This window comes from Oculina patagonica, chromosome 7 (assembly GCF_052425735.1).
Source record: "Oculina patagonica isolate OP01 chromosome 7, crgOcupat, whole genome shotgun sequence".
In the NCBI taxonomy this organism is placed as follows: Eukaryota; Metazoa; Cnidaria; class Anthozoa; order Scleractinia; family Oculinidae; genus Oculina; species Oculina patagonica.
Genome location: NC_135764.1, coordinates 26,009,185 through 26,019,260, shown reverse-complemented (window position 1 = coordinate 26,019,260; position 10,076 = coordinate 26,009,185). Strand labels below are relative to the sequence as shown.

The following is a 10,076-nucleotide window of genomic DNA, read 5'->3' as shown; positions in this document are numbered from 1 at the left end:
CCTACCTCGAGTCTTCGATCCTTTCAGCGCGAGCTTGACGAAACGAGGGACACTCGAAAGTTCCGTTGCAGGATCGATTTTGATTAGTTTTAAAAACAATAGAAATGGCAGGAAGTAAAACACCAAGGAGTCGTTGAGCCATTCTTTTGAAAGCTGGGCATGCGCAATGCAACCGGAAGCCCGATATTTTCGGACTTCAACTTGGATATTTCCAGGGTCGCTCGTATCCCGAAAAGGGGAACGAAGACCCTGGGCACGAGGGTCAAGAAACAACTGTCATGTATTGTCGGCGGTTCGTGTGATCATGCGCATTAAAAAGGGGCTTGTCTTGTTGATGGGGCATTGAAATGTAGGTTCTCTTGGGTGCGACTCAATCTAGTCGCATCAACCTTGTTCCAAACTCATCGATGGGTTAGAGCAGTCTTCAATTGAGTGTCGTAAAACCAACACCAAAGCATTTACCCTAGCCAATCACAAAGAACAGAGACAATTCAGTAAACCAATCAAAACTCGAAGCAAATACATGTAGCCGGCACGAAGTGCGGGAAAACGTGCGCGAGCGAGTCGAGAAAGTGGCGCGAGATTTTTTAGCCAATCACTAAACGTAGTAATGCAAAGCCAAAGCAAACGCAAATTACTTTCGACACTCAGGTGAAAACAGCTCTAATTTTAAATGTACACCAGCAACAACTTTACGCGATTCTCAAATGTTTATTAAACCACTTTTAGTCGATCAAATAACTATCAGTCGATCAGTCGATCACAATAGCGTCCACCAATGCCACGTCTGCATTTGCATCTCAGCACGCCCGTAAGTCTGTGTGATTGACATTCTCCGTTCCCATTACAGTTGTGCATTCTTTTGTTTTGAGCCTCGGTACACTCTAGGAGATAACGTGGTAACGTCTTACGTGGAAATAATAGTTATAAAAGTTCGACATAATTATATAAAAAAATGAGGTTAAAAAGCTGGTAAAATATCACTGAACTTAAGGGACGGACCATTATTTTCTTGGAGGGGGGGATGAAAATTTTTCCTCTGCAAACTTTTTTTTTAGTTTATGCACCTCTGCAAACATTTTTTTTTTCGAAATTCTTACTATTTTTTGTTATACATATCGTGTTTGCAAACAATTTATTTTGTCTTTCCAGGCCCTGCAAACATTTTTTTTCAATATTTTTCATTCCCCCCCCCCCCCCCCCTCCAAAAAAAATAATGGTCCGTCCCTAAGCTGGGTGTTTTTTATAGTTTAGGCTTTTATCCGTTAGGTAATACCAAGGCCGTAACCAGACCTTTGCCATAGACGAGACAAGATCTTGCTAGGGGGTTCTACGGGGATGAACTCCAGAAAATTTTGAAATCTAGAAGCTCTGAAACTCTTTCAGAGACATTTTTGATGACGTATTTCTTGGGAATACTCAATCGTGTTCAACTGGGGATATTAGATACTTCTTTTGCTGTAACATTGCAAAAAACCGGCTTAGAAATCTATGCCTCAAAGGGAAATTAGCATATATTTAGAGAAATCCTCTTGATAAGAAGCAGCGTTTTGGATTTTTTGGAGCAACTTTCGAGCAAATTTTATTATCTGACGCAACTTTTTTGGATTTTTGGAGCACCTTTTGAGCAATTTTTTGAGAAATTACGAGGAACGTTTTGGGAAATCTCGAGCAACTTGTTGAACGCCCTAACAATAAGCACAGATGTGTTAAATCTTTCGATACTTAAATGAAGTGATTTTTTATGCGGACAAGAAAGAATGAATATGAATTCGAGGAAAATTTTATTGTAGCAAGATAAAAATAAGAACACAACTACAACGATAATATTTCAAATATAATCTTACCCCCGTAGCCTGAGGATCTTCGATTCTGTTTGCTCGATGCACCCATGCCTGTTTCACCTTTACCACGGCCTTCTTTCTGCCCTTCAGTTTTTGTGCATGCTAGGAGATAGCAATAACTGCTTGTTAGTGCAAGATCCAGATTGGGAAATAGGGGTGCTTTTTACTGCAGAATGCACTTTTGTGATGGTTTGGTGAGCAGTCGTCTGCTGCACTCTTTTTATTTTATAAAAATCCAGGTTATACGAATATCGAGGCTGAAATTTGCGAATTTCTAAGAATATTTTAGAAATAAACCTGAGGCTGAGATTTTGGAAAAAATATAATTTTGAGTTGAAAATTTGTAAATACAATACAATTAAATGTGCTTTTAGCTGAAACAAAATCAGGTATTTTCATTGCCTCGGTCGGAAAAACACTATTCTTATAAAATAAAAAGAATGAAAACCCCTAAACTACTAAAACGCTACAGCACTATAGTGTAAACTTTTAATCAGCAATCAGTTAATAAATATCAATAAATTAATTATTCCTGTGAAGGGAATAGGGGGTGGGGAACACCTGACCGTGTGTCCTTGGTAAAACGGGACGTTTACCTATGTTACTTTCATATGAAGAGCACAAAGGTATATATTTCCTTCAGAAAGCACTTTACTCTCCTTGTGGTACTTTACTTTCTGGAACAAAATACTTTGCACTAAACGCACGCGCAGAGTATTACTCTCACGAACATCGCGCGCTTCTTCCTGCGGAAGGACTCCTGTAGGCTCCGTGGCGCCAATTTAAACCGCAAATTAATTAAACTAGTGATAACCACAGGTTAGAAAGTGCGGGCCTAGGTAGAATCCTTCAAGTACAGCTGTAATCTGTTCTTCGATTTCTTTGCCAGTTTGAGCAGTCAATATTATTGATAGAGGCGATTGACGAAGGTTCCGATTTCAAGGACTAGACTGCTCGTGATTGCCTTCTAATGTTCTAATCATTCTTGGGGATCTGGAAGAAGAAAATTGTCAACTTCCGGTTGGGGCACGAGTTGTTGTGATTGACACATTTTTCGCATTCTGATCGTTCTTGGTGGACGAAGAAATTTTAAACTTCCGATTTAACAGTGCGACTACTAAACAAAAGTAACTAATCACAGCGTTAACTGAAAACAAAGGATAGGGACATTTTTTTGCAACGAGTCAATAACGTTCTAGAACGTAAAAAAATATTACCTGCAAAATTTGAACTGTCAACAACCTTACAAACAGTTGCGGACCTCTCAGGAAACTTGCCTTCTATTTGATTGGTTACTTTCGATCCTAAATTGACCATTCAATAGGGGAAATCCTTGTCCTGGATGTAGGTTGTCACATGATTTATTGGTTTGCTTTACGTTAAAATCGAAATGCATCACGATAGGTCTTTCAACAAGTAAGTAAACATAACAAGTAAACATGAAGAAGCGTTTCAAACGGAAAAGTGATTTGTTCTCCAGCGAAGTTAGTATTATATTATAATGTCAATTGATTGGCCACATTGCATTCTGCACTGCCTTTTGAGTCTCTGAGTTAACTATAAAGATGATATCTTCACAGGTGTATTGGAATGCCAATTTAGGGAATTGAAAGTTTATATAAGGGTAAAAGTTTTATAATGAGTTTGTGAAGCTGTTTTTCTTTTACTGAAAATTATTGTTTCTTATCAAATTTATTGAATTTCGAAGAATGCAAATTTAAGTTGGTTCTTAACAGGTTACTTGAAGAAACCAAATCCGTCAGTGCTTGAAAGAAAGATGTGAAGGCACAAAAGAAATGGCAAAATTGACTGCGTTTTATAGATACGTGTACGATCAGTTGCCCTGTTAGAAGACCTTTTCAACTGATAAAAGTACTTTTACTTAGAAAGGGTTACAAACATGAATTAAAGAAAGAAAAATCGTGGAAACAAGACGACCAATCCATTTTAAAATTGATTCTGGTAATTTAGACTTACCCACAATGGCGAGCATCAACACGACAAAGGACAGGACCACAAGAATCTTCATTGTATGTTAACTTCAAACTGGAACTCCTGGAATAATCAAAAGAAGTTTCTTTCTAGATTAATATCTTCTGGGATATTTATTGCCTTTCTGGATAAATTATGGATATCCACTAAGTGGGTTAAGGCATCAGATTGCCTTGTCTTCTATATCTTTGTCCTATAACAAAACCAATCAACTGCTTCTTTATCTATTCAGCGTGATGAACTCTACCTTATTTGGTGCTAAAATCTTTTGATGCGTAGGCACCCCATAATAAATTAAAAAGACTGTGTCACAGCTGAGTTAAGTTTATTTTATTACGTTTTGCTAATGTTTGCAAAGAAATTACTTCTATGGATCTCAATCACAAAATCAAAGCTCCACTGCAAATAACTATGTCTCCCGAACGCTTTAATTTAAAGTTACAGTAAACAAGATTGACTTTGAAAACTGTTCAGCCCAACAATATTTCAAAAAACCCATATTGCAAACCATTTCAATCTTTGTCGCTTTTGGCTACCTGTACCTTCTTTTGTATTTAATGTGTTATTGAAATGTTCCTTCACTGTTTTAACAGGGTATTTTTATATTGCCACAAATTCCATGGTCAATTTCCGTGCGTAAATTTAGCTAAAATCCGCGAGGAAGTCACTTTAATTACCATTAGCGAGACGATACCTCTTGATCAAAATTGAGGCTAGTTTGCCTGTGTTCTCTGACAATTCTAGATTAAACAGACTAATCATCAGCCTTGTTCTATTTTCCGTTTTAACGCCTTGGATGTTCAATCGTGCTCGGGAGAAACCATCCGAAAAGCGCCATTGAGTGGTAAAAGTTTTATCATTATTATCATTGTTTCAAAATTATGAAATGAAACGGTTTTTTAAGCCGATATTTTTTTACAACCTAAATTTTCGATGACTTTACTGTTCAGCTTCATCATCATCGAGCCTTAAGATAGGTTATTACTTACATCTTTACCATTTATTATGCGCTTAAGCTTTACTCTTACAGGGCTTCAATGGGGTAAACCTTGAACCGTAATTTTTGCCAGTAATTTTTAACTTTTAAAAGCAATGGAAACTAATCTTTATCTTCTGTTAACAGTAATAGAAAAAACTAACAGTTAGTCGTAAGAAAGCCAAAATTTTAACCGTTAACCAAAGTTTCTTTTCTTTCTTAGATAAGTTTACAACAATAGCAATTATGTTTTGACTTTTTAAAACAATGGAAATAAATTTTTAACACTTCTGTAAACCGTTACAGAAAACAAATTAAGGCCAAGACACACTAGGCGGATTTATGTCGCAGTGAAAAAAAATTTCACAAAACTCCACCTCTGCCATACGAAGAGAATTCTCCCAGCAGCTTGTTTGGAAGCGTTACACACGGAGCGACTCGTCACAGAGACCTGTCGCTGCGACTTGTCGCCTAGTGTGCTCTAGGCGCGCCCTGGCCTTAAGCCGTAAAACGGCCAAAATATTAGCCTTGTACCGTATTAGCCAGGGTCCCATTGAACCTCCTTAATTCTTTAATTACTATACTCAGTAGAGTTTCAAGCTAAGGTCGGAGGAATGTTAGAAGTGGAATTGAGTATTAACTTATATTTTAGTTTTTCACTTTCGCCGTTTAATTTCGCAGGTTAATGCTCCTGTGACCATATTTAGTTTGTGTTGTTTTGCTTATTAGCCGTAAAATCACAACTGTAAATAGGCGTGTAATTGTAAATAAAACCTGCAGAAAGCTGTTATCTACCTGTGTAGTTTTGACAGCCTGAGTAATTATGTTTTAGAGCAAGGATTAACATTATCCACTATAGAACTTCAAGAAAGTTTCTCTATTTTTTCAAAAATGGCGTTTTTTCTTATCATTTATTTTTTGATGTGACTTTTTGTTTTTATTAAGTGTTTTTTTTTATGTTAAAATAAGATGTAAGACGATTCTTGTGATAGAAAATGCTGATGTTTAGTGCAACAGGACATGTTCCTTGAAATATGAAATTTTCTTTCCACCATGCGTGAATCTACAGAGATACTCAGTCTGAGGAGAAGCGTTTATCGTTAATACAAATCCACGATTTAACCCCTACTGGAATACTGTGACATCACCTGGCATGGCTGCGGTCAGGATAACCAGAACAAGATTGATTGTCCCATGCTCGTGTCATGTAGAACATCTTATCTTTATTTAAGATTGAAGTTGTTCTTTTAAACTTCGGGAAAATGACAAGCGATGCCACATTTAGTTTGGAAGCTGTTTTCCGGGAGACGAAAGAAACACATTAGAGAACTGGTTGATAAACGCCTTCAAGGGACTGTTCCGGACTAATTTAAACGTTATTTTTAGCATTAACGACACTGTGACACTCACTTTTATAATACGAGATTCACCAGGAACGTTTTCCTTGACATAATTAAGCTGGAAATCTCCAAAAGGGCATTTTATTATAAAGGAGCAGTAATTTTTTAACTCAGAATCTTTAGCATTTTTAACGTTTTATTTTATTTTACAATTTTTATGCCAGTTTTCTATTTTAAATGTTTTACTTTTTGTTTTTAACTTTACACTGATAGCAGTTGTGAAACTGAAGTGGCTAACCTGTATAAATATTTTTAATTATTACTATAAAAGCGACCAAGTGTTGTAGTCTTCAAATCGCAAAGCAAGAAAATGATAAATAGCGGTAAAATTTCCTTAGGTTTCGGAACAGCACACTCAATTTGTTTTAGCCTTATTTTAGCTTCATTATTTTAGCCTTGTTTCCCTTTTAAGATGTACTTTATAGTAATTATTTTTCAGTTTTAAGTACCTTATAAAAGCAGAAAAAGCCGTAAAATCATGTACCTTATTGAGACCCTCTTATTTCTTTAATTACTTGACTCTGCAGGAAATTAGCAAGCTAAGGAGAAGCAATGTTAGAAGTGGAAATTGAATATTAAGTTGTATTTTAGTTTTTCACTTTCGCCGTTTAATTTCGCAGGTTAATGCTCCTGTGACCATATCTGGTCTGTCTTATTTTGTTTATTAGCCGTAAAATCATAACTGTAAATAGGCGTGTAATTGTAAATACAACCTGCAAAAAGCTGTTATTCACCTGTGTTATTTTGACAGTAATTAAGAACGAAGACAGCAAAAACCGAAAAAAAAAACCTGGCCACGGTTAAAAGAAAAACTACTTTGCTCATACTTTGTCAGTTCAATTAATATTCAATTAAGGTAATTAATTCCCTTGAAATAGAACTGCTCATAGTTTTCCAACCAAACTTTACCAGTTGGTTGTTCACCTTAAGGGAAGTTAAATTTCGAAATAAAAAAGGGGGGTCGCCGTATTCGTTTAGGAGCAGGAAGACCTTGTATTTACCATTCAATTCCTTATATTTCCTTTGGGAGTACTTGCTAAGTACACGTTTTCGGTGATAATGTATTATTCTGGCATAGAAATTGATCTATTATTATTTTATAGAACTGCACTTTCGAACTAAGAGTTAAAAAATGATAGGTCACCGAACTCGCTTACGAGAAAACGATGATTTCTCTCTCTCCTGAGCCAAGCAGCACAGAAAAAAGCCGCCATTTTATTTATGAGCGCGCGCTAATTATGCGTAAGATTCTGCGCAGTAAAGATTCGCAATGCAATACTAAGGCCAGCCAAAATGTCACGATTTCTTGTTTTTGAGCAAACGCAACGCTTTTTCGGTACTCAAAAGCAGCATTTGCGGTTTTTGACCAACAAGAGACCGTATTGTTTTGCTAATGGTACTTAATTAATTATTAGGTGCCTACAGATATAGAATATTTTAGCACTAAATGGTTTTCATCACGCCTTATAGATAAAGAGACTGATGACTAGAAGTTAAGTTAATTCATTAGCCCACTAAATCGAGAGACCAACGTCTTTTGATTATCCAATTGGATTATTTATTTATTCATTTATTTATTTCTTGCGTTTCTAACTGAATTTTGGTTCACCCTAACGAGCGCTCATAACCTTCAATCTCAAGGCTTAAACTACCCACAACTTTCAAAATAAAGTTAACAAAAATTTAAACCTTCTAGCCTGTAACAATAAACGCCACAGCTAGTTTAATTAAGGATTTTACATTTATCACACCGACTTTCTCGAACGTTGCGCTCAAATCAAGTGAGAAACAACATTAACGTTAAAACATTAACGGCATAAAAATCAAACCATACAAATATTTTTTCTCGTCCAAATGAATCTTTTGAGAGCGGGCCTATGAAGCTAGGGGTAACGGCAGCCTAATAGCAAAACCCAGTTCAACTAAGCAATTTTAAGTGACAAACAAGTCATTCATTTCAAGCAAAATTTAAAAAATTCTGATCTGCCTGCTGCTAGGAAAGAACTATCATTTCGGCAAGAGAATTTTGATATAGCTGTCTGATTTTCAAAAGCTATAAGTACATAAAATAACTAGATATATGCACCACAATTAGAATGATGGCGCATTTTGGACGGACGAATTTTCATCCATCTCAAAATACCTTATTCCATAGGTCTTCCTTTTGTGTTCAAGGATGCGTTCGGTTTAACCAAAAATGTCTAAAACGCTTTTCTACCAGTTTCCATTCCATTCATTTATTTACAACCTCGCCATAGTCATAATGAAACTAAATGTAATGAAAGGGACTGCGTCACGGATTTTAGCCTTATTTAGGAACTGTAAAAGGACCGTCAGATTCTGTGAAATATAAAAATATTCTCTTAAAACCGTGAAGGAAAATTTCGATCGCACACCAAAAACAAAAGAAGAAACGGATGGCATAAAGTGACAAAGATTGAAACGGATTGCGATATACGTTTTTGAAATATTGTTGGGCTAAACAGTTTTCAAAGTTAATCTTGTTTGCTTGTAACTTAAATTTTTAATGCTCGGGAGAAAAATTTGGTTTCAAAGAAGCTATGGTTTTGTCAATTAGATCCATAAAAGCAGTTCCTTTGCAAACATTAGAATTAATAGGGATTATTTAGCAAAACTAAAAAAAAATAAACTTCACTCATTCCTTTAAAGAATGCGGAAACAATTTGGAAGATCCATAAAAGCATTTCTTTTGCAAACATTAGAATTAATAGGGATTATTTAGCAAAACTAAAAAAAAAATAAACTTCACTCATTCCTTTAAAGAATGTGGAAACAATTTGGAAGAACTTAGGTATTAGGGTTGATTTAACAAATTGTGCGTACCTCTGGAAAAATCCTGGCTATGCCTTTGTGAAGAAATCGTTCTGTATGAATAAAATAAAAAACGATGGCAATTACAACTAGAGTAAAATTATATGAACGTAGGAAGATTCCCAAATTAAAAAGGAGAAATTTAATTAAATTTCACCACTTTAAAAATAGGAAAAGCGAGCTAAAATTAAACTAAAGCAAGCATTAATGAAGGATTAATCGAAATTTCTGGAATTGGTTTGCTTAGCTGAGTAGCTAAACACACATGTAAATTAGGAGTTGTGGCACAAACCGTGACAACTCGCTCGGCTCGCCCTGGCTCGCCTCGCTCCTTGTCACAATTTGTGTCCACAACTCCTAATTTACATGTGTGTGCGGAACGCAAGACGCCTTTCTTACCCCTCTCGCGAAACGAGTTGCAAAAAAGGCGTTGGCGGCACCTCTAACGGCCCGCAGCAACAGAGAGCGCCACCTGTGTGCTATATTTATTTTTCAATTGAACAAATAACACCTCAGGGTAAATGGAGCCAACGAGAGATGTTTTTCAACCAAAAGGACCGAGAACGAGAAAGTTTTACATCCAAAACGAAAAAATTTTTGATCGATATTTACAACAATATGTAAGTGTTGACATGACAAAATTTATACACGACTTGGTTGTAGCAATTTCAAAACTGAAAACTAAAGAGCTTAGCAAAGAAATTTTTGAAGAATTGTTGGAAAGAGACTTTACTTTAAAAAAAAGTATGAAACTGAAAAAACCAGAACTTTTTGGAAAAAGTGAAGACTTACCCAACAGTGAAAAAAACGAAGAATTTGTTCCAATAACGACAGTTTTACCAAAAAAATCGTTGGATTATCTTACTTTAACAAAATATCATGAAGCTTTTTTGAGGTTAGGAGAAGTGTACGACTATGTCTATGATTTTGAAAAAATTCCGGAAAATTTAAGGCAAAAAAAACTGAAATCGCTAAGCAAATCTTGGCTAAAGCTAACAAAAAAATCTGGAAAGCAGTCGTGGAAATGGAACT

General features: G+C 35.8%; 1 long non-coding RNA gene across 1 annotated transcript; it reads right to left on the bottom strand.

The window, feature by feature from the left end:
• Positions 1–701: 701 nt before the first annotated feature.
• Positions 702–9,117, bottom strand: LOC144659856 (uncharacterized). The gene is made up of 4 exons (XR_013571976.1): positions 9,057–9,117; positions 3,822–3,899; positions 1,848–1,946; positions 702–884 (listed from the first exon to the last, which is right to left on the bottom strand). It is a non-coding gene; the product is annotated as an uncharacterized LOC144659856 (long non-coding RNA).
• Positions 9,118–10,076: the final 959 nt, after the last annotated feature.